Source organism: Lepidochelys olivacea (genome assembly GCF_965140295.1).
Source record: "Lepidochelys olivacea isolate rLepOli2 genome assembly, chromosome: 4".
In the NCBI taxonomy this organism is placed as follows: Eukaryota; Metazoa; Chordata; order Testudines; family Cheloniidae; genus Lepidochelys; species Lepidochelys olivacea.
The window spans coordinates 11,550,387-11,573,731 of NC_140414.1; the positions used below are offsets into that span (position 1 = coordinate 11,550,387).

General features: G+C 43.3%; 1 protein-coding gene across 19 annotated transcripts in view; it reads left to right on the forward strand.

Moving 5' to 3' along the window:
- ADGRL3 (adhesion G protein-coupled receptor L3) overlaps positions 1-23,345 on the forward strand; it is an 815,007-nt gene that overhangs the window by 135,672 nt on the left and 655,990 nt on the right. For all 19 annotated transcript variants that reach the window (XM_084625891.1, XM_084625888.1, XM_084625889.1 and 16 more), the window contains exon 2: positions 16,302-16,368. The gene's annotated coding sequence lies outside the window, so the exon portion shown is untranslated. The remainder of the gene's footprint in view (positions 1-16,301; positions 16,369-23,345) is intronic.

A 23,345-nucleotide genomic window follows, 5' to 3' on the forward strand; every position in this document is an offset into this window, starting at 1 on the left:
TGTCAAGATCAAATCTAAAACTGAAACCAATCTAGTTTTTGGGAGAGGAAGGCTTGTCCAGTGGTTAGGGCACTAGTCTAGGGTTTGGAAGATCCCGGTTTGATTCCTTGCTTTGCTATGTATTTCCTGCATGACCTTAGACAAGTCACTTAGGCTCTCTCTGCCTCAGTTCCCCATCTGTTAAAGGGAAATAATAGCACTGCCCTACTTTACAGGGATGTTGTGAGGATAAATAAATTAAAGATTATAAAGCTCTCTGAGATCTACTGATAACAAGTACTATGTAGATTCCAATCATTCCATCCAGAGTGTTTATAGAATGTAAATATGTGTGTAATTTAGTATATATATTTAGAAGTGGATGAAAAGGAGCTAAATTATTACCTGAAGCAAATGTGTAAGAACATGTAGTTTTACTTGCTTATGCTTGTTTTCTTACAGATATGCCAGGCTACTAATGATAATACATAATTAAATGAATATTAGATTAAAGGATTTGTAACAAATGCAGATCTAATTGGTTAATCCAGTTATGTTTGTGCATCTAATGTGACCAGAATTTGGTTGTAAAAAAAATACATTTAGATCCCAGACTAGCAAAGCACATTCTTAACTTTAAGCATGTCACTAGTATAACTGCAGCCAGTGAGACTACTCACGCGCTTAAAGTTAGATGTGTGCCTAAGAGATTTACTTGAGGGGACTTAATGCTGTGTTTTAAGCCCTGGTTCAGGATGACACTTAAGCATAGGCTTAGGTCCCACTGAATTCAGTAGGATTTAAGCACATGCTTAAAGTTAAACACGTGTTTAAGTGGTTTCCTGAATTCCCTTAAGTGGTAAATGCATCTGTAAATTGAATGACAAATGAGTGTTCACCACTGGCTTGAGGTGATAACCCATCCTATCTGAAATGCAAAGAGAAAAGGAAAGCTGGATTTTTGTTATTTGGTCAGGTGTGTCTAATGAAAACTGCAGCTCCCAACCGCAGAACTCTTCTGTCACTGATATTTAAGCAAGTTATTATAACACTTATTCTTGTCCTTTCCCTGAAAAAGTATGGTAAAGATTTGCAAGATGCTTTGTTTATGCTGACTAACTGCAAGCAAAACTTTATCATTTATTTATTTATTTTTAAATTTAGGATGAAACCAAGCAAAGAAATTTAAAAGGCAAACACTTAGGCTGTTTAGAAGCAGTGACCTTGTCAAATACACAGAGAAAATGTGTGTTAGCTGGAATGGTTTATGATCCACTTCTGTGTACCAATACAGGTGGTAATTAGAGTATAGTTGATTTCTCTGGAATGAGAAATGGAATTGATTTGCTTCTTGGTGGCTTTTTATCTGAGGTTTTTTGCCTTTTTTCCCCTCCAGAAAAAGCAGCAGCTTTACTCTAAAAGCCCCAGGGAATATTCAGTGTGTTTAGCTTTTTGTTCAGTGCATTATTAGCACACTGATAAGTTGTCTATTTTGTTATTGGCTTACACCAATCACAGTAGACCCGTCCATATGGGATTCCACACTACAGTGGGATGATACAGGTCAAGGCCAAAACTTTGATCCTTAGATGTCCAAATCCATATTAAGGCATATGATAATACTTGTTTCAGAGTAACAGCCGTGTTAGTCTGTATTCGCAAAAAGAAAAGGAGTACTTGTGGCACCTTAGAGACTAACCAATTTATTAGAGCATAAGCTTTCGTGAGCTACTGAGGAAGTGAGCTGTAGCTCACGAAAGCTTATGCTCTAATAAATTGGTTAGTCTCTAAGGTGCCACAAGTACTCCTTTTCTTTTTATGATAATACTTGTTATTTATTATGTTCTGATATATTTGTACTACCATAGCACCTAGGAGACCCCATCAACGACTAGGGCCCCATTGTGCCAGGTGCTGTACAAACACAAATAGCCCAATTTCCAGGCGTCTTGAGCACCTGTAGCTGCCACTGGCTTTAATGAGAATTGTGAGCCTTCAGCAGCTATAAAAGTCAGGCAACTTTTATGTAGATGCCTCACTGTAGATTTAGGTGCCTAATGCTGAGGCACCCACATTCAAAAAGGTTGGCCAAGCTCTTTTAAGAGTGCTTGCTCCCTTGTGGTTAAGATACATATGACACTTCAGTGTAGAGCTACCAGCAGTACGGGCAGGTGCTGCAGTAATTTTCCCGTAAATCAGACAGTTTGCACCTTGAGGTGTAACATCTCATGAAGCACAAGGGCTTCACACTGTACCAGTGTTATATGGGTAGCTGGGAAGCATGCAGCCCCTGTTCTGAAATGAGATAAAAAGAGCTGTGTGTTTTGGGACCTGTAAGTTAGAAATTTAGATCTTCCGAGTTCTCACTAGTTTCAAGCTGTGTGTATTGAGTTTTGTTTTTAGTCTTTGCTGTCACTTTTTGGGGTGAGGGCGGGGGTGAAGAAAATCTTTTTGTTGAAAAGACATATCAGAAAGCTACAGCTGTTTGAAAGTTACTTGGACATATGGCGTATTAGAAATAGTTCCAGCTGAGATGGATTAGCAGGCTGAATTCAAGTGAGGAGGTTAAATATGCAAACTGAATGCAATTTAGCTTATGGTACTGCTGTTCATCATATAGCGGTAGAAATAAAGAAATAACGCACACAATAATTTAAGAGTAACTGGAAAAAAAAGGTGAAAACAATAAAAGGCTTCTAATGACATCACATCACACAAGTGATCAAACCCAGGATGATTTAAGTGACTTTCATGACACCTGTACCCAGAGATGTCTTTATGTGTATATCATGTATTTCAGTGTTCTTTTATAATTCACAGGTCAGAATAAAATGATTGCTCACTGCTCCTGTATATTAGTGTGATGTACATTCCCACTATGGGAAGTATTTCCAATAGTTTCCTCTGGTTGAATTTTTACAACTAAAGTGACTTTTAAATGGCTTTAAAATTAGTTTTACACAGCTTTAAAAGCTTGTGGGTTTGCCTGCTCCCACGAAAACCCCAGGGGAGCAGATGATGGTTAGGTGGACACTGTTCAATTTCCTTTACCAAGTTTCCTCTGAATTCTTTAAGCAGAGGTTCCCCAGCATGGAAGAAGCAGGAGTTCTACTCCCCAAGGCTCTCAGTTCCCCCAAGAGCGTCAGGGATTTCAGGGGATCCGTGAAGGCACAGGACCTCTGCACAGAATCTTTGTGTCTCCACACTGGCTTTGGAACCCTGAGTCCCATTACAGATACCATTAAAACAGTTAATGTTGATAATTGCTTTGTTATCAGGAGGTTTCAGAGTTCCCATTTTGTTCAGATGAATGGGGAAATGGGCTCTTCAGGTTATCTGAAAATTGAGGAATATACAGCATTTTTGTGGGTTGTGATTGTCAAGGTATCTTCGCAAAAAATAGAAAATGGTTGTGTTTTCATAAAAAGCTTGAATTCCACATAATACTTTGAAATTATTGAAAATTCTCAGACCCTTAATCCATGCTATAGGGCAGAATTTCTGATGCATGTGCTTTCAGTAATCCTACTTTTCCACTTGTCACGGTGACCCTCCATCATCTCAGGAATGCATGATTTCTTAAATACATTGCAAAGTCTGGGGCATCCTCTGTTTTTCTTTGTTTTTTTTTTTTAAAAGGGGTGGGTCATGGCACACATGAAAATACGGGCCTGCTGGTAGATCCAGGCCGGGCTACGTTGTTTTGAGATGTAACAACTGTTTTCTTTTGTTAGCTGATAATCAGATTTGGGCACCTCTCTTTAGTGCATGTGATTGAATCAGTTTGTTACAAGGGGAAAATCTGTCCTTCAGTAGGATATTTATGTATCCCCGACTCAGCACTTGCTGAGTTTGCTAATGACACAAACATGGCTGCTCACATGAAGGAAGAATTGTGACTGCTAGAGCATGAGGAATAAAAGGTCAAGATAATTTTACATTTCAGTCACATTTGATGCTAATTTTTAATGATAAACTACATTTTCAGAAGTCCGCTCAGGTGGCATAAATTTCAGTTAAACATATTGGTGTCACGTTAGTAATAAAAAAATATGACAGACCTATCCTGAGGTGAATACTGTGTAGAGAATCAGAGCTAAACATAAATTAGGAGATGAGTTTTCATATAGTGCAATCTTGTCACCAGTGTGGAATCCTTGACTAAGTGTAGTTAACCACTTTCTGACTTTCTCCGCTGTAGCCACTGTAATGCAATGGCCCATGGTGGCACTCTTCTAAGTGAACATCAGCACTTGTATCCCTGATCAAATGCCCGTGGAAGTCAATGGAAAGACAGCTACTGACATCAATGGGCTTTGGGTCAGACTCTTAAACAGGGCTGTAACAGAGTCGTGGGGCAACACGGGAGGTACGTTTTGCCCCCATGCCGCTGATATGTTAGCCCTGAAGATGGGCGGCATTATGAACAAACCAGCTTTTCTTCCTTCTTGTGATTTCACTTTAACTGGATTGTTGAGGAGCACTGGCAGCTTCAGAGACTTGTTTATTTCAAAGTTGTTTTGAGACATGATCCCTGCATGAGCCCCTTGACTTTGCATGTCGGTAACTTTTCCTTACCCCAGCTAGGAAATATGAACTAGAACAGGTGACCCTCTTAGGTTGCATATTTCTCAGTGCACCGCAACGCCTGTCCAGTTTCCTGTTATAGGATCAGTGAGCTTGATGCCTGTGAAAGGTGCTGGGGTGACAGCACTGAGGAGTGGATTCTTTGGTCAATAAAACTGGGTAGCAGCCCTCTGAACATTCCCAGGCATCACTTCCACTGTGCCTTAGTTGTTCAGTCTTTGGCCTGGGTGCTCACTCTTCCAAGAAGAATGTTAGTTAATATAAGTTGTGTGGGTGCTTTTTTGTGATTTGAAATCCTGTGTAACTAAGGTGGGATTTTCAAAGGGGTCAGTGGGAATTAGGCACTTAAGCCCATCACCTCAAGGGTATTTTGGCATTGTATTCCTAATGAAATCAATGGCAGTGAGGTGCCTAAATACTCTTAGAAACCTGGTCCTGAAACCCTGTTGCAACTCATTATTTGCAATTGACGTTAGCGATCTCAGTCACCCATGTGACTGAACAGCTGTCCAAGTACAATTTCTGGTCACTGCTAACCAAGGTTAAATTGGAACCATCAATTAAACTGGGCAGGGCTCTTTCTTTACCAAACCCTTGAGACACCTCGTTTTCACAGTTCGTCTTTTGCTAATACGCAGTTGGGCTCAAAGATGATGTAAAAGCTTGAGATCTAAATCATAAAGATGCCCAGTGTGTGTGAAAGAGCAAACAGAGAAATAAATAGATAAACATGACTTCTTACTGAAGGACAAGTACAGGACAGTGTTTGTAGTAATTATCTGTGCTGAGGACAGTAGCATTTAAAAAAACACTAGGCAGGCATGAGGAAACAGAGGTGGTATTTTTCGTTTAGGGTCCAGGTGCTTGTTTGGTGTTGTGTGGTAGGTTTACTGTTTTTTGAAGGAATTGTGAGGGTTCTAGATTTTTAGCCTGCTACTTTATTTTATGGCACATTTAAATGTCTATAATATAAATAGCTCTGCCATCAACAGGCATAAATGTCAGGCTATTGACACGTTATAAAGGCACAAATGGAATGTACTCTGGCATGCTGGTTCTGGTGTTGAGACTTAATAGTCCATCTGTATCATTTATCCCAGTGGGAAATAACACAGGATGTTGCCTTGTAATTTTTTACTACTGTATAATAAAATGTAACCATACTAAATGGTGTCTAAGCAAATAACGGCAGATTCTGGCTTGTATCCAGTTTGTCTTCATCACTTAACTTAGTTCAAGTTTTTCCTTTAAGCAGCTATGTATTCTAAAGGTTCTGACTGGATATGGTTTGCATTTGGATTTCTTTTTAATGCGGTAGATAGCGGAGGAGGAGACTGATACCAAGCCAGATCGATCCCTTATCCACCGTAGGTAGAGTCCCTGGAGTGAGACAGGCGATAGATTCGTCCCTCCATGTTTTCATTTACAGACTAAATCCACGGTCTCTGCCCTGCATTTCTGTCGTAATGCCTACTCTAGAACTTTAATGCCTGTGCCACATGTCCCGACAGTGGCACTTGGATAGCCTTGCTACGAGAAATAGGTTAAGGGTTTTCTTCGGCAGCGAGAAGAAATTGCATATGTCCCCCAGCTCGTGTGGACTAGACAACACCATGCAAATGAATATAGAGACTGGGCTTTGGTGAAGTCTTGGTTACATTTCACTCCTCGAGTGTTACTGTTCCAGTGACGCCACGATGAAGTGAGCTGTAGCTCACAAAAGCTTATGCTCAAATATATTGGTTAGTCTCTAAGGTGCCACAAGTACTCCTTTTCTTTTTGTGAATACAGACTAACACGGCTGCTACTCTGAAACCTGCCACTAGGAATATGGACTGTTTTCCACTTTCCAGACTTCGCTACTTACATTTTACATCATCAGTCTAAAGTGCCAGTTTCCTTTCCCCCTCAGTGCTTGTGCTGCCTCGAATGGGTTTGGGGCAAAGTTAGACTAGTTGGGTCACTGGCCAGGAGGCAGTGCTGCCAGGCCCAGTGCAACCACTAGGCGAACTAGGCGGTCGCCCAGGGTGTCAAGTGGTTGGGGGCGGCCAAAAGCGCACTCTGGGGAGGCAGTGGAGCGGAGGTGAGCTGGGGCAGGGGGGCGCGGGGAGGGCCGCCTGCAGCAAGTAATGGGGGGAGAGGCGACGCATAGGGGAACCGCTCCCTGCCCCGGCTCACTTCTGCTCCACCTCCTCCCCTGAGCACCACCCTGCTCTGCTTCTCTCCCTCCCAGGCTTGCGTGCCAAACAGCTGATTGGCGCCGCAAGCCTGGGAGACGGGAGAAGCGGTGGTGTGCTTGGGGAGGAGGCAGAGCAGAGGGGAGCTGCCGCACGTGGCTCCCCGGGCCGAGGGAGGGGGCAGCAGGGAGCGAAACATCCTTGCACCGGCCCTGAGTGCTGCACGCAGAAGCCATACCCAATCTGCCTATGTACCTCTGTAAACCTTGCCCTTTTCCCCTGTCCCGCACTAATCCATAGACAACAGCCTCTCCTGAACCATAGTCTGCTCTCTGTTTCCCACTGAGAGAATGCCTCACCTCCCAAACAGGATTTTGCTGCACCTAGGAGTCAACCTGCCCTGCCCTGCCCCTGGCCCGTTGGTAGAGACATACCCTACTCTTCTTCCTCTCTACCCCACTGTGAGAGAGACAGCCCACCTTTGCTTTGCTTGTTAGCTTCGCCCTCCTGTCCCGCCTGCCTCTCTTCTGCAGCTGGTTAGCTTTGTAGGGTTGATGTTTTTCAGGGGAATCGTTGCTCTGGGGGTGTGTGTTGCTGATGATATTCCTGGTGTTTCTTGGTTTGTGTTTCTCGGGTGGAAGACAGTAAGGCGGCAGTTCACTGATCAGCTCATGTTGCCTCATTGCTGGCCAAATGCGGTCAGGCTTCCCTGTATCTCCCAGAGTCACTGGAAAAGCCTCCCTTTGAGATGCAGTCACATGCTCTCCAGCCTATGGATTTTGGTACATTCCTTCCTTTGCTGCACTTCAAAATGGAGGCAGCCGCTAGGGAAACAGGTTTTGCAGAAAATTACTAGATGTAACGCAATATTGACTTGGAGGAGCAGCCCAAGGGCAGTCTGCCTAATGTAAAGACAGTGACCCCTTTAAAGTCAGTGCCCAAAGCAGCACTCTCTGGGATGGTGGGTGCCTCTGTGCTGTTCCCTGCTATCCACTGTGGTTTTAAGATACCAAATGAGCCCCTAGTGTCAGATGTTAGATAATGTTCAGCATCCATTTTGGCACTTGAGCAAATCTGGCCCTTGTTTAGGTGTCTAGATGGATGCTGAGCACTTTCGAACATCTGGCCCTTAATATTGCAAGTGTAGAAAAATACAAAAACATTATTCTGTGTGTATTAGCGTACTGCACATTTGTATAAAGAGACAATTAACACTGAAATGAGAGAGGCTTTTGAGTCATCAAGTAGATGCAACAGACTGTATCATTTTCTTGATTTTCATTTTAATTAGGATTAATCATTTTTATCTCCTAAATACTTCACCAGGAATTTACACGAAGCAGAAGAGTTTGGAGAGTGTTGTGCCAACATAATACCCAGTGCTTGAAGAAGAGCTGTTAAAAGATATTGCTGGGAAATCGCTGTTAACTTAGCTGTAAATATTGCATAGTTCCAAACTGTGGGTCAAATTCTGCTCTCCTACATGTATGAACAATCCCTATGAGCTGCAGTAGGGCTCAGTCTAGGGTGAAATCCTGGCCCCATTGATGTTAGTATGCACTGCATATATTTTTCAGAGGGCAGAATTTCACTTTGGAATCTAAGCTGCTTACAGGGATGGTGTGCCTTTTCCTCTGGTTGGCTTTCTGTGTTTTATAATATACAACAAAGAGTCTTGCCATGGGAAGAAAAAACTGCTGTGTGCGCCGGAGGTGAAAATTCTGCCCTGTAATTTGATCTTTTTAAAAATGTGTAATTTTCTTAAACTGTAGAAATTGTAAATATTTCCTGCTAACTCTAGCAGAACAAAATTTGATCTGCAGTGGACCCAAAGGGATGTGTCATGGATAGGTTCTAAGCTTGCAGTACGTTCACATAGTGAGTTTGAAAATCATTAGGCATTAGAGCAAGGAGGAGAGAGACACAGAGAGAGAGAGAGAGAGAGAGAGAGACAGAAAGCAAAAATTGCTGAAGAGGAAATTGTTCGGGAAACATACCAAGTTATCCTTCGGTTGGGGAATGAGCTGCTCTGTTCTTTACCCGCAGAAGTGTTAAAATGAGAGCCAGCAGCCCCTCTGCTTCGAATCATTAATCTGTTATGTCTGTGCTGTATTTAGATTGCTAGACTGAATCCTCATTTGGCCACTATGGGCCTGTGTCTGTTCCAGGTGAAGTTAATGCGAGTTTACCATTCATTTAATTGAGAGCAGGATTGGTGTTACTGTAATGCACCATGTTACAGAGGATAATGTACAGCGCTGTGATACGCAGCCATAGTGGTAGGCTCTAACATTTTTTAAATGGTAAACCAAAGTAATCCATAATATGAGTTGCAGCCAGTTGCCTCTAATTCTTGCCAAAGATTAATTTAGCATTGCTATTAATATTTTATGTGCTAACATTGTTCGTGAAGGCTAAAAGCTTTATTCATTTTGCACACTTTTACCTTTATCCATCCTTTTTTTGTGAAACACGAAATTCTTTCTCCTTTTCAGATTAATTGTATAGAAGGAAGTTTAATAAAATTCCAGCTACACTGTGTTTGAAAGACTTTGCTAGTAATCTGCAGAAAATATATCACATTTATTTTGACATTAGTATGATAGATTTTCAGGAGAAAGATAGTTAGAAATGTAACCTTTTGTAATATCACTGGTTACATATTAATATTTTAAGTATCTAAACACATACATATGAGGGACTTGAGTTTCTGACTTGCAAATGTTACTGTAGATTTACAGTACATAATCCTATTAAAATTTAAGAGCATTAGATAAAATGGCCAATTTACCTTGATATTTGTGCATATCTAGCTGGACCATTTCTTTAAAGTTGTAAACATGAGGCTGAGAAGAATGTATGAGCAATCAGCCTCTCTGTGGAAAGTGGCAATTGAAGAAGAAAGAGCTAAGGAGATAGATGTGTCTCTAATATACCCAGCAAGTGTGAAACCGTTCCTTTGGAAGATAAAAGAAAAGGGCAGGGGTAGCAGCGTCCGTGTGGTGAGAGGAGTCGTTTTTTCTTTACAGGAGTGTTGCAGAAATTCATGCATAGTAAGTGTGAGAAGTAGACTTACTGACGCCATCACAGCATCCTGTTTTAGCGCTTGACCCACCTTGTATTGGCAGGGCTGAATTGAGGACATCTGTGGCCCTACACCCACCCTATGTGGGGACCCGTGCTTGTCCCACCTAAATGGGAGCTGAGCTCTGGTGTAAGTTGAGCTTCACATGCATGGCAGCTGAGCACTCTTGAAAATTTTACCCTTGGTGTAACTGTATTAACCATGTTTCATTCATGTTGCTGCATATGAGAGCTAGGTACAGTATGAATTGTTTGATCTTCACTTTGCATTTGATCAGTCACGTTGATTAGTAGTTGACCAGCCTTATTACTGGAGATGCAGCATGACCTAGTGGCTAGGAAGCTGCACTGGGAGATGGGAGAGCTGGATTTTATTCCTGAGTCTGCTGTAGACCTGCTGTGTGAGCTTTAGCAAGTGCAACCCCCCTCTCCATGCATTTATTTCCCCTCCCACCTTTTGCACATCTTATCTATTTAGGGATGGGAGGGATAGTTCAGTGGTTTGAGCATTGGCCTGCTAAACCCAGGGTTGTGAGTTCAATCCTTGAGGGGGCCATTTAGGGATCTGGGCAAAAAATTGGGGATTGGTCTTGCTTTGAGCAGGGGGTTGGACTAGATGACCTCCTTCCAACCCTGAGATTCTATCTAGATTGTAAGCTCCTTGAGGTTTTTTGTTGGTTGGGTTTTTTGTTTGTTTGTTTTTTGAGACCAAAAAAGCTCTGATCTCTGTTGAACCTTCTAGGGGCTACTGTAATGCTGCTAATAATTGTTAACTTTAATAGCGGTCATCAAAATAGTTCCATAGTGGAGGATGGTAATATTTGTGGTTTGAAAAGCATGTTTGTTAATGTAATTCTAGCAGGCTGAAGTTCATATCGTGATCCACAGGACTGGTACAGCAAGGGAAATGACAATGGAAACTTCCCTACACTATCCCATGATTGGTTTTCGCCATGACCTGGATCTAGGAGTTCTTGAGATTGAGTGGCTGTTCGTTTCTTTCGGCTGAGACTTAGTGATAAGGGTGGTGGTTTTTGTGTTGTGGGCAGCAATCTACCATATGTAGGACCAACGCTGAATATTTGTAACATCTCGCCAGTTAAAACTAAACTGAACACACCAGATAAACTGAACCAAATCTCCTTCCTTAGAAGTTTTTAAGGTCAGGCTTGACAAAGCCCTGGCTGGGATAATTTAATTGGGGATGGGTCCTGCTTTTGAGCAGGGGGTTGGACTAGATGACCTCCTGAGGTCCCTTCCAACCCTGATATTCTATGATTCTATGAAATGCATTTTGTAGAACATTAGCATCGTGCGCCTCATTCACTGAGTTCACTTATTAATTTACAAAACTCACAACAACCTCAATTTTGAAGTGTGATTTTTTTCTCGGGCATCTAATTTGAGGCACATTAAAGGCTTTCATTATTAGAGATTGGGTGCTTGGCACCTTTAAGGTGTCTGAAGTTGGGCACCCAAAATTGAGACTCACTTTTGGAAGTTTAGGCCAGTGGGTCTCCCAGCATTCGTGTGAATGTTCAGCAGTCTTCTGTTTTGCAGCATTGGTGGAGTAAAACAACCTATGCTGACATCATCTATATCTTGTTAAATTGGTAGAGTAGATGACATTTATCATTGCTTCTTCTAATCATACCGTCTGGGGTGGTGTGAAAGTTAGGAAGCCACAATAGTTTTAGATTAATTATCTTCATCTTGGCACAAGTAGAGGTTGAGTGGTGCCCTTGCTCCATTTACACAAATGCATTAGCAGAGAATATGGAGACATGAACCTTTAGAGAACCAGCAAGACCATTAGCAGGAGTTGACTGCGTTGATGCAGCTGTGCTATCCATTTAGCATTAATCTTTGCAGTTGTTCCTGAGTGTAGATTATTTAGATTGTTCCCGCACTGTGCAATGTGGGATGGAGTGAGAGAGACAAGATTCCCCACTTAACATGGCTCTTCATCAAAGAGTCCTGGGTGATGCTGCTTGTCAAAGTTCCAAGATGCACTTGGAATCTGTTGTCAGGCTGCAAACAACTGAGTTAGAAACAACAAATGGTTTCTGAGAACACATTGGTCAAGTGATGAGATGGGGGACTAAGACTTAGGGAGTGGCTAGCTTGAGTAGGATGGGGTGAGAGGGAACTTCCGGTCTGTGTGGGGAATTAAACGTAACTCCTCTTAATGTTAACGAGAGTCAGCGTTAAAACTACACCTGCTGTATTTAAACTGTATCCTGGGGAGAACAGGATGGGATATAACATACTTTCCATGAGTTTGGATTCAGAGTCATCTGATGCCCTAGCAGTTCCTCTGCCAAATACTTTGCAAAGTATGTCCAGCACACATCCATTTCGTTGGTTCCTTCTGTGATTAAAATAACAAAAGGAATCCCCAAACTACATATGAAATCAGCATGTGAATACTGTGCAAAGGCCAGCTCAAGGTTATGGATCTGGAATTTGTGGGGAGGATATTCTGAAGCCAACACTCTCGTGTTATAAAAGAAGATGCGTGGGGGTGAGGGGAAACATGCACTGAATGGGAAACTGACACAACAGACACAACATAAAACCCTGTACATTGTGCTACCTGTACAATTTTATATACAGGGAAGTGTGAAATCAGGGGTGTTGTAAATGAAATTAAGAGCCTGTTGTTTGAATTTTATTTGAAAAATTGTTGCCAGGTAATTGGGAGGCAAACTAATATTGACTTCTTGAGACTGTTATGGCAAACCATTGTTTCTGCCATATAGTGCTGCAGTCAGATAAGAGTTATTCTCCAGTGTTTTTTTGAAGCATAGTGTAGTGGCTACTATAATATATAACTGCTATAGTCCAACTAAATCACACTTTTTCTAGAAAAGATGTTCCTCTTGAGGTGTTGCATAGTCTATTTTGCACTTGTAAAACCATATTTCCTTCTCAAAATCATCCACTTTGAATCAAATTCCAAGACCAGAAGCAGTTAGCATCTGGTTCTTTCATGTGCAGGGTAAAATGACAGCTAACTTTACCTTGAGTCCAAGTACACAATTCTTTCTTGTTGGCTAGATGACCTCCTGAGGTCCCTTCCCACCCTGATAGTCTGTGAGGCTAAGTCCACACTTAGGTTCCTAGATAAATTTGCCTGATTTTCAAAAGTGCTGAGCATCTTCAGCTATGACTGACTGCTCTTTAGCCTTTCTGTACATCTAACCAAGTAAGCCAGAGTCCTAGGCTAATTGCAAGACCCACCTTTCACAGGGCCAAAGGAGCAGAGGCATATGAAGAGTTGGATTGAAATCCTGGCTTTGCTAAAGTCAAGGACAAAACTCCCATTGGCTTCAGTCGGGCCAGGATTTCACCAGTGCCACCTTATATAGCTCCATTAACTGACCAAGATTCAACATTGTTGCTATCATTTTATTCAGTGGGGTCCTCATTTGTGGACGGATATCCCTATTCAGAATAAGGCTCATTGGGCATCGTTTCAAAGGCAAAGAGCCTCTAGTTCCTGGATATGTCTCACTCCAGTGGTGAAATCTGGACCCAGGGAAGTCAGTGGGGCCAGAATTCCACTTTTGGTTGATAGTTCTGAACCCATGGTCCTTGGACCCAGTGGTGGATTAGCTACGGGGCCTGTGCCCCTGGCCAACTCGGGCCTCCTGGAGTCCCGGATGGGCTGGGGAAGCCCTCGCATCCTGACTCAACTTCCAGACAGCAGCAGCGAGGGGAACCCCCGCGCCCCCGACCCTGTTCCCTGGTGGTCGGGCAGGGGAAATCCCCTGCACACCCAACCCTGCTCCCCACCAGTGGGTGGGGGAAGCCCCCCATTCCTCCAGACCCTGACCCTTACAGAAGCCGGCTGGCCACAGGGGAAGCCCCCAGCACTCCCACCGTGTCCCTGGCAGAAGCTGGTGGGCGGCAGGGAAAGCCCCAGCACCGAGACTCCTGCTGCGGCCCTGGGAACGGAGGTGCTCTTGCTATCTGCCGCAGCCTCAGTGCTGGGGAGCTGTCACTCCCGCTGCGGCCAGGGGATGTGGCGGAGGGACAGAGCACTCTCTGGTCTTGGGGCTGCAGTGTGGGGGAGAGGGGGGCCTTGGGTGCGACTGGGGTGGGACTAAGGGGAAGGGGCAGAAAAGGGTGGAGCCATGGGTGGGGTCACATGCAGAGGGGTAGAACCACAGGTGGAAGGGGTGGGGACGGGCCCCCCACTTGCTCTGGCTCAGGGCCCCAGGAAACCTTAATCCACGTCTGCTTGGACCATCTCCGGTTTGCAGATCCGACAGTCTGTAGAATGAAATTTCTTGATAAGCACCTAGCAGAGAACTTGGAGTCTGGTAGAGGAGATGACTCAGAAGAAATCTCTTTCCAATGAAATAGTTCATATTATGAAAGATTTAGAGAACTGCTGCTTTTTAGTCCTTGGCAATGACTTCAACTTCATTAACACTGGATTCCATCTTACTGGGACTTAACGGTTTTAATTTGTTTTTGTCATTTTAATATGTGACTCATAAATTAAATAAGTCATTGTCCCCTCCCCTGTACATTATCGAAATGTAACAGATGTGTAAATAAATTAGGAAAGAAAACTGAGGCATAAGAACTTGTTCCTGCACCTCTTGAATGGAACAGCTGATATAAAATGGAAGCAGGCTTGCACCTTAGAACGATATAAATACAAAAATATTTCTGATATGTAAGGTGAGTATGTAGCTTTTTCTTTGCCAGTGTTCTTTTCTTTCTAATCAGCACTGAGAGCTGTCAGTATTTTCTTTAATCTGGGGGAGGTATGCACCATTGTTTGAAAACTCGTGGCGAACCGGGGAAGTCCCGGATGACTGGAAAAAGGCTAATGTAGTGCCAATCTTTAAAAAAGGGAAGAAGGAAGATCCTGGGAACTACAGGCCAGTCAGCCTCACCTCAGTCCCTGGAAAAATCATGGAGCAGGTCCTCAAAGAATCAATCCTGAAGCACTTGCATGAGAGGAAAGTGATCAGGAACAGCCAGCATGGATTCACCAAGGGAAGGTCATGCCTGACTAATCTAATCGCCTTTTATGATGAGATTACTGGTTCTGTGGATGAAGGGAAAGCAGTGGATGTATTGTTTCTTGACTTTAGCAAAGCTTTTGACACGGTCTCCCATAGTATTCTTGTCAGCAAGTTAAGGAAGTATGGGCTGGATGAATGCACTATAAGGTGGGTAGAAAGTTGGCTAGATTGTCGGGCTCAACGGGTAGTGATCAATGGCTCCATGTCTAGTTGGCAGCCGGTATCAAGTGGAGTGCCCCAAGGGTCGGTCCTGGGGCCGGTTTTATTCAATATCTTCATAAATGATCTGGAGGATGGTGTGGATTGCACTCTCAGCAAATTTGCGGATGATACTAAACTGGGAGGAGTGGTAGATACGCTGGAGGGGAGGGATAGGATACAGAAGGACCTAGACCAATTGGAAGATTGGGCCAAAAGGAATCTGATGAGGTTCAATAAGGATAAGTGCAGGGTCCGGCACTTAGGACGGAAGAACCCAATGCACAGCTACAGACTAGGGACCGAATGGCTAGGCAGCAGTTCTGCGGAAAAGGACCTAGGGGTGACAGTGGAGGAGAAGCTGGATATGAGTCAGCAGTGTGCCCTTGTTGCCAAGAAGGCCAATGGCATTTTGGGATGTATAAGTAGGGGCATAGCGAGCAGATCGAGGGACGTGATCGTTCCCCTCTATTCGACATTGGTGAGGCCTCATCTGGAGTACTGTGTCCAGTTTTGGGCCCCACACTTCAAGAAGGATGTGGATAAATTGGAGAGAGTCCAGCGAAGGGCAACAAAAATGATTAGGGGACTGGAACACATGAGTTATGAGGAGAGGCTGAGGGAGCTGGGATTGTTTAGCCTGCAGAAGAGAAGAATGAGGGGGGATTTGATAGCTGCTTTCAACTACCTGAAAGGGGGTTCCAAAGAGGATGGCTCTAGACTGTTCTCAATGGTAGCAGATGACAGAACGAGGAGTAACGGTCTCAAGTTGCAGTGGGGGAGGTTTAGATTGGATATTAGGAAAAACTTTTTCACTAAGAGGGTGGTGAAACACTGGAATGCGTTACCTAGGGAGGTGGTAGAATCTCCTTCCTTAGAGGTTTTTAAGGTCAGGCTTGACAAAGCCCTGGCTGGGATGATTTAACTGGGAATTGGTCCTGCTTTGAGCAGGGGGTTGGACTAGATGACCTTCTGGGGTCCCTTCCAACCCTGATATTCTATGATTCTATGATTGTTGCTTTCCTGTAAAAAGACGCGCTGTGTAAATAGTCACATTATAAATGCACATAGTCCTTAATAAACCAGATCTCTGTATCCTGGGAACCCTGCGCTCGTTGGTGTATGTTGTGAACATGTGTCAGAAAAGCATTTTCTTCGCTGTGTAATAAAGTCCTCAGAGGCAAAAGTAAATGAGCCTAATTTTTTTCTTCTCTTTTTTTTCTTCTTCCAGAAATGCTGATTTCAGTAATTTGCAAAAAATAGCGTATGGATTTTTAGCAACTGAAGAACAAGATAAGGTAATTATTAGTTCACAGAGTCTCGCCTTGTTTGTTAGCTGTTGCAAAGCCTCGGAAGCAGTGGTATAGATAACTGTTCAATGTATCAGACTGTGCAAATCTCTAGCAGCACTGTCATTGCTTATGGTATTAGATAATTTCATTTCACAGGCACAGTCATATTTCTTTATAGTGCTCCTTTCCATAAGAGCAATATGGGAATAAAAGTAACAAAGCAAGATGTGGATGAAATAAAAAGCTGCAGACTATCACACTGTGGAATGATGCAGCATGCATATGGGTTAAAGAAGTGAAAGAGAAAAACTGCTCATATGCGCCAATGAAAAGGGCTGCACAATCATCTACTTGTGCTTTGTTCACCTGGTATAGCTATTCCGTATACTTGTATAGCTTTGGGCAAGTGTGGAGGTCCCTGGTTCAATCTCCAGCATCAAACAAAATGGTGGTCATCCCGCTTGCATGAGCCGTACTGCTCAGGGCAGCTCCTGAATGAAGGGATTGCAAAGAGTAGAAGGGGAACCCATGTACGTCACTATAGCCTTAATCTCTAGTTCCTTTGCCAAGCTGCTCTGCAAGATTGGGAGGGTTTCCTCACCTGATTGGCTTCCTCACCTTACCTGTGCGAGCTCTGCAGAGGTCAAGTCACCCATGGCTGGCTTCCATTGGATGGGGAAGGCATTCCTCCCTCTTGTGATTCCAAGGCCTGGAACCAGGAGTGCAGACTTCCCTCTGTGCCAGGATGTAGGGGAGGGAATGGGTCCCAAAGTTTGGAAGTATGTGTTATATACCAGGGTACATAGAACATTCTTACAGCATGTGTGTATGAAGGGGATGATGCATTAGTACAGTCTGGTAATTCGATTGGATTTGTACAGTGCTGGGCCCAGTCTTTCACTTAGATTGTTAAACTCATTTGTCAAATTATAGTTTCAAAGTGGGGAGAAATCAGAGATGCCACAGAGTTTAAAGTGAAAGGAAATACATAGATTGTACATGTGGGATGTTTTTACTATAAATAAACAAACTTTAAGAACTAACCCGCCAGAAAATGTAACCAAAATGCAAAGAACCTAAGGAGAGGAAATGTACATGAAGATCAGGAAAGAGCCTGCAGAAACATTTAAGGGATTCTTACAGGATACTATTTCACTGCTCTTTTTTGAAAAATGCAGTGGAGTGATGACTTAAATTCTCTACATTTGCGTTGCTGCATCCTTGATAAATTAGCACAATGCACTTCAATAGTGATGAATAAACAAAGACAGCTCAAATAAATAGACTACAATATTATAAGGATATCTTTTGTTATGTAGGCATGTGCATGCTTTAGAAATGTATATATTTCTTGTCTAGAATTAGATCTAGCTCCTCATTCATCAGGAAAGGCTGGTAGAGGGCAGTGTGCTGTGAGAGAAGTGGAGCCTTTGATCACAGCAGAGCCCTGAATAGTGGGGCTTCCTTGATAAGGGCACCCATAAAGAAGCCAGCTAGTAAACAGATCTGAAAACAGGAGAGTTTGAGAGGGAGTTTGTAAGGGGAGTTTGGGGAAGGAGGTGTGTGGTGGTGTGGTTTTGTTTTGTGTGTGGATTGGTTTTTCTCTTGCCAGGAGTTTAGGTGGGAAAACTATGACAGATACAGAGGCAGCAGTGGTTGTGACCCAAGGAATGGAAGAGACAATGAAGATAACCGGATGTGGAAGCTGTGGGATGTACATTATCCTGGAGCAGGGATCCGAAAATAGCTTTGTTTGTTTGTATGAAGTGCTGACTGATGGAGCTTACAGAAGAGAATATCCGAAATCTGGAGATGCAGGTGGAAACTATGGACTGGAGAACTGTCAGGGGAATGTGGCCAATGGAAGCATGTGTCTGGAAGAATCAGGCAGAGGTCAAGACCGGCTAGTGAAGGAGAAATAGAGCTCAGTTACCGGTTTTTGAGTTGGATAATGAAGGCGTGCAGCAGGTAGTCACAGAGGTGGGAGGGCAAGGAAGAAGAGAAGAGTGGACTGTCCTACAAGAAGAGGGGATGAAGCAATGGAGATAGCCAAAGTTTGGAGCCCCTGGAGGATAGAGGATAACTCTTAGAAGATTGCAAGGAAGAACAAAAAGAGAAGAGGACTTGGAGCCAGAAAGAACAGTAGGAGGAAGGCCAGAGAATCACACAAACACCAGGAAGTGGCAAGTCTACATCACTGGGGACTCCCTACTAAGAAGAACGGACAGGCCGATCACCAGAGCTGATCTGGATAACAGAAGGGTGTGCTGTCTGCTGGGAGCTAAGATACAGGACGTGGACCTGAGTCTGAAGCAGATCCTAATGATAGCAGGAAGGAATCCAATTATTGCCCTTCACATAGGAACACATGGTACTGCTAGATTCCTGCTGGAAGGCATCAGGGGAGACTGTGCTAGGCTGGGGAAGATGCTTAAGGAATTGGAGCTCCAGGTGATCTTCAGTGGAAATTTACCTGTCCCCAGAGGAGGAGAATGAAGGTGAGACAAAATGATGACGATCAACAGACGGCTAAGGCAGTGGTGCTATCAGGAGGGCTTTGGGATGTTTGACCGCTGGGAGGCATTCACGGTCAGAGGACTGTTCTGGTAGACTTCTGGGATGGAGGTTGGCATAACTGATTAAAAGAAATTTAAACTAGGAGTTCAGGGGAGACAGATAGGAGATCAAGAAAGAGAGGGTGCATCAATGGAGAAAGGAAAAGCAGAAGGTATGAGAACGGACATTAAGAAGAAAGGTAGTGTCAGTACCGATAATGCTAACAGGTAGGACAACCTTGGTTCACGTGATCATGAGCTAGTTCAGTCTAAACTAAATGGAAGGATAAACAAAAATAAGTCTGCAACCAGCGTCTTTGATTTGAAAAGGGCAAACAAAAAATCAGGGAATTAGGGAGTGGATTTGTCAAGGTTCCTCCCCCACTCTGAACTCTAGGGTACAGATGTGGGGACCTGCATGAAAAACCTCCTAAGCTTATCTTTACCAGCTTAGGTCAAAACTTCCCCAAGGTACAAAATATTACACCCGTTATCCTTGGACTGGCCGCTACCACCACCAAACTAATACTGGTTACTGGGGAAGAGCTGTTTGGACGCGTCCTTGCCCCCAAAATACTTCCCAAAACCTTGCACCCCACTTCCTGGACAAGGTTTGGTAAAAAGCCTCACCAATTTGCCTAGGTGACTACAGACCCAGACCCTTGGATCTTAAGAACAATGAACAATTCTCCCAACACTTGCACCCCCCCTTTCCTGGGAAATGTTGGATAAAAAGCCTCACCAATTTGCATAGGTGACCACAGACCCAAACCCTTGGATCTGAGAACAATGAAAAAGCATTCAGTTTTTTACAAGAAGACTTTTAATAAAAAATAGAAGTAAATAGAAATAAAGAAATCCCCCCTGTAAAATCAGGATGGTAGATATCTTACAGGGTAATTAGATTCAAAAACATAGAGAACTCCTCTAGGCAAAACCTTAAGTTACAAAAAAGATACACAGACAGAAATAGTTATTCTATTCAGCACAATTCTTTTCTCAGCCATTTAAATAAATCATAATCTAACACATACCTAGCTAGATTACTTACTAAAAGTTCTAAGACTCCATTCCTGTTCTGTCCCTGGCCAAGACGACTACAGACAGACCCAGACCCTTTGTTTCTCTCCCTCCTCCCAGCTTTTGAAAGTATCTTGTCTCCTCATTGGTCATTTTGGTCAGGTGCCAGCGAGGTTATCTTTAGCTTCTTAACCCTTTACAGGTGAGAGGAGCTTTCCCCTGGCCAGGGGGGATTTCAAAGGGGTTTACCCTTCCCTTTATATTTATGACAGGATTGAACTGAAGAACTCAAGGATCTGAATGTGGAGGAGGTTTGAAATTACTTTGTCAGAGTTCCTGAAGCCTGCATCCCAAGCAAAGCGGGGGACAGGAGAGGAATTCATCGGGGAGGGTTGCAGACCAGCCTGGATGAGCAAGCATCTGTGACATAATCCAGACTACTGAGTAGCTGTGTCACGCCTGCCCTGTAGCTTGGGGATCCCTTTACAATGCCTTGCTGCTCACAAACAGCCTCCAGCATGCAAGTCACTTCCAGCTATGTCTGTGTGTGTGCTGCAGCCAGTCAGCCACACCTTGGCTCTCATCAGCCTTACAGATTGCCACAGGGTGACCCCAGCAAACTCCCAGTCCCACATGTTCCCCCAGAAACATATGTCCTGTACTGCCCAGTCCTCTCCTGGATAGTGCAAATACACTGAGTGTGTTATTACTTTAATGGAATAACATGCACAGAACATGTTATCCCACATGGAGTTAGTTACCAGACACTTTAGCTTGAGCACACTGGATTAGAGAAAACAACTTTATTAGCTAGAGAGAGAGAGAGAGAGATTTTAAGTGAATACAAGTAATGAGGCACAAAAGTCAGAAATGGTTACAAGGAAAACAAAGAGAAAACACTTACTGCTGCCTAACTTAACAGACTACATTAGATTCAAACAAATTTTTCTTACCCCATGCTTTCAGCAGTCTTACTGACCAAATTCTTTAGATCAGGACCCCTCCTCCAGAGTCCAACGGCTGCTTCCCTTGTCTGTTCAGGTGGAGTGAATGTGATGGGGCAAGGAGAGAGAGGGGGTGGTGCCTTGGAGTGTTTCCCCCTGCTTTTTATAGTTTCAGTCCCCCTCTTGAAAAACATTTCCAGCTGGGAGCAAGGCGACAGAACGTCTGTGTGGAAGGAAACTCCATGCTGTTTCTTTGCTAAGATGTAGATTTTTGCCCTGCCCCCTTTTTCCTGCCAAAGAATGACCGCTTAGCAGCTAATGGTCCATCAGCCTTGTTTACACCTGGCTGAGGCGTCTTGAGCTTTATATTCAAGGAACTGGTTTCACCAGTCCCCAGACTTACTTGGAAAACATACTTTTAGTCATGATCTCAGTTTGTTTATAACTTCACATATTATGGTGCTATGTGCACTTTGCCATGATGTTATTGATCCAACATATTAGGATTTTTCAAATGGTACCTTATAAGGCATACTTTGTGAAAAGATTATTTTCATAGTATGTAGGGTGTGAAAACAGGGGCATATTCCATCGTAGCATCTCAAACAGGTTGTTAAGAGAAAGCAGGAATGGAAAATGGGATGGATCAGCAAGGAAGATATCTCTTGGAGGTCAGAAAGTGTAGGGGAGAAGTGAGAACTACCAAAAGCCAAGCAGAGTTGGACCTTTCAAAGGAATTTAAAACCAATTGTAAAAGTTTCTACAGCTATATGAATAAAGAGAACACAAGGAAAGAAGAAGTGGGACCGTTAAGCATTGAGGATGGGGTGGAGAGTAAAGATAATGTAGGCATGTCTCAACACCTAAATTAATACTTTGTCTCAGGTTTTAATATAGGCGATGAAGAAGGTAGAGGTAGTGGCAGGATGGCTAATGGAAATGAGGATATGGAAATTACCAAATCTGACCTGGAAGTCAAACTGAAGCATTTTAAGGGGACCAAATCGGGGGACCTGGATAATCTCCATCCAAGAATATTAAAGGAACCAGCATATGAAATTGCAAGCCCAATAGCAAGAATTTTTAAGAAAAGGCAAAAAAGTAATCCAGGTAGCTACAGGCCTGTTAGTTTGACCTCAGTTGTATAGAAGGTTATGGAACAAATTTTGAAAGAGAAAGTAGTTAGGGACATAGAGGTAAGTGGTAATTGGGATAAAATATAGCATGGTTTGTCGAAAGGTAGATCATACCAGACCAACTTCATCTTTTTTTGAGAAGAATAACTAATATTTGTAGACAATAGAAATGCAGTAGATCTAATCTACCTGGATTTCAATAAGGCATTTGATACATTTCCACATAGGGAATTATTAGCTAATTTAGAAGGTGAGGATTAATATGAGAATTGAAAGATGGATAAGGAACTGGTTAAAGGGGAGACTACAACGGGTCACACTGAAAGGAGAACTGTCAGGCTGCAGGGAGGTTACTAGTGGAGTTCCTCAGGGATCAGTCTTGGGACCAGTCATCATTTTCAGTACTTACTTTGGCACAGTAAGTGGGAGTGTGCTAATAAAATCAGTGGTGACACAAAGTTGGGAGGTGTTGACAATATGGAGGAGGATTGGAATGTCAATACAAGAAGATCTTGACGACCTTGAAAACTGGAGTAATAGAAATGGGATGAAATGTAACAGTGCAAGGTCATGCACTTAATGGCTAACAAGAATTTTTGCCAAAACCTAGGGATGTATCAGTTGGAAGTGACAGAGGAAGAGAAGGACCTGGGTGTATTGGTTGATCACAGGACGACTATGAGCCGCCGATGTGATATGGCCATGAAACAGGCTAATGCAATCCTTGGATACATCAGGCAAGCTATTTATAGTAGAGACAGGGAAGTGTTAGTACCATTATACAAGGAACTGGTGAGACCTCATCTAGAATATTGTGTGCAATTTTCATCTTCCGTGTTTAAGAAAGATTAATTCCAACTAGAACAGGTGCAGAGAAGAGCTACTAGGATGATCAGAGGAATGGAAAACCTCCCTTAAGAGAGAAGACTCAAAGAGCTTGGCTTGTTTAGCCTAACCAAATGAAGGCTGAGGGGAGATATGATCGTTCTCTATACATATACCAGAGGGATGAATACCAGGGAGGGAGATTAGTTATTTAAGCTAGGGACCAATGTGGACACAGGCACAAACGGATATAAACTGGCCATCAACAAGTTTAGGATTGAAATTATATGAAGGTTTGGAAGAGCCTTCCAAGGGAAGAAGTGGGGGCAAACAACCTGATTGGCTTCAACACTGAGCTTGATAAATTAATGGAGGGGGGTGGTACGAAGAAACGGGCTACAATGGCATGTGACCCACCTGTGACTGCTGGTAGCAAATATCTCCAACAGCTGGTGGCGGGACACTAGATGGGGAGGGCTCTGAGTTACTGCAGATAATTCTTT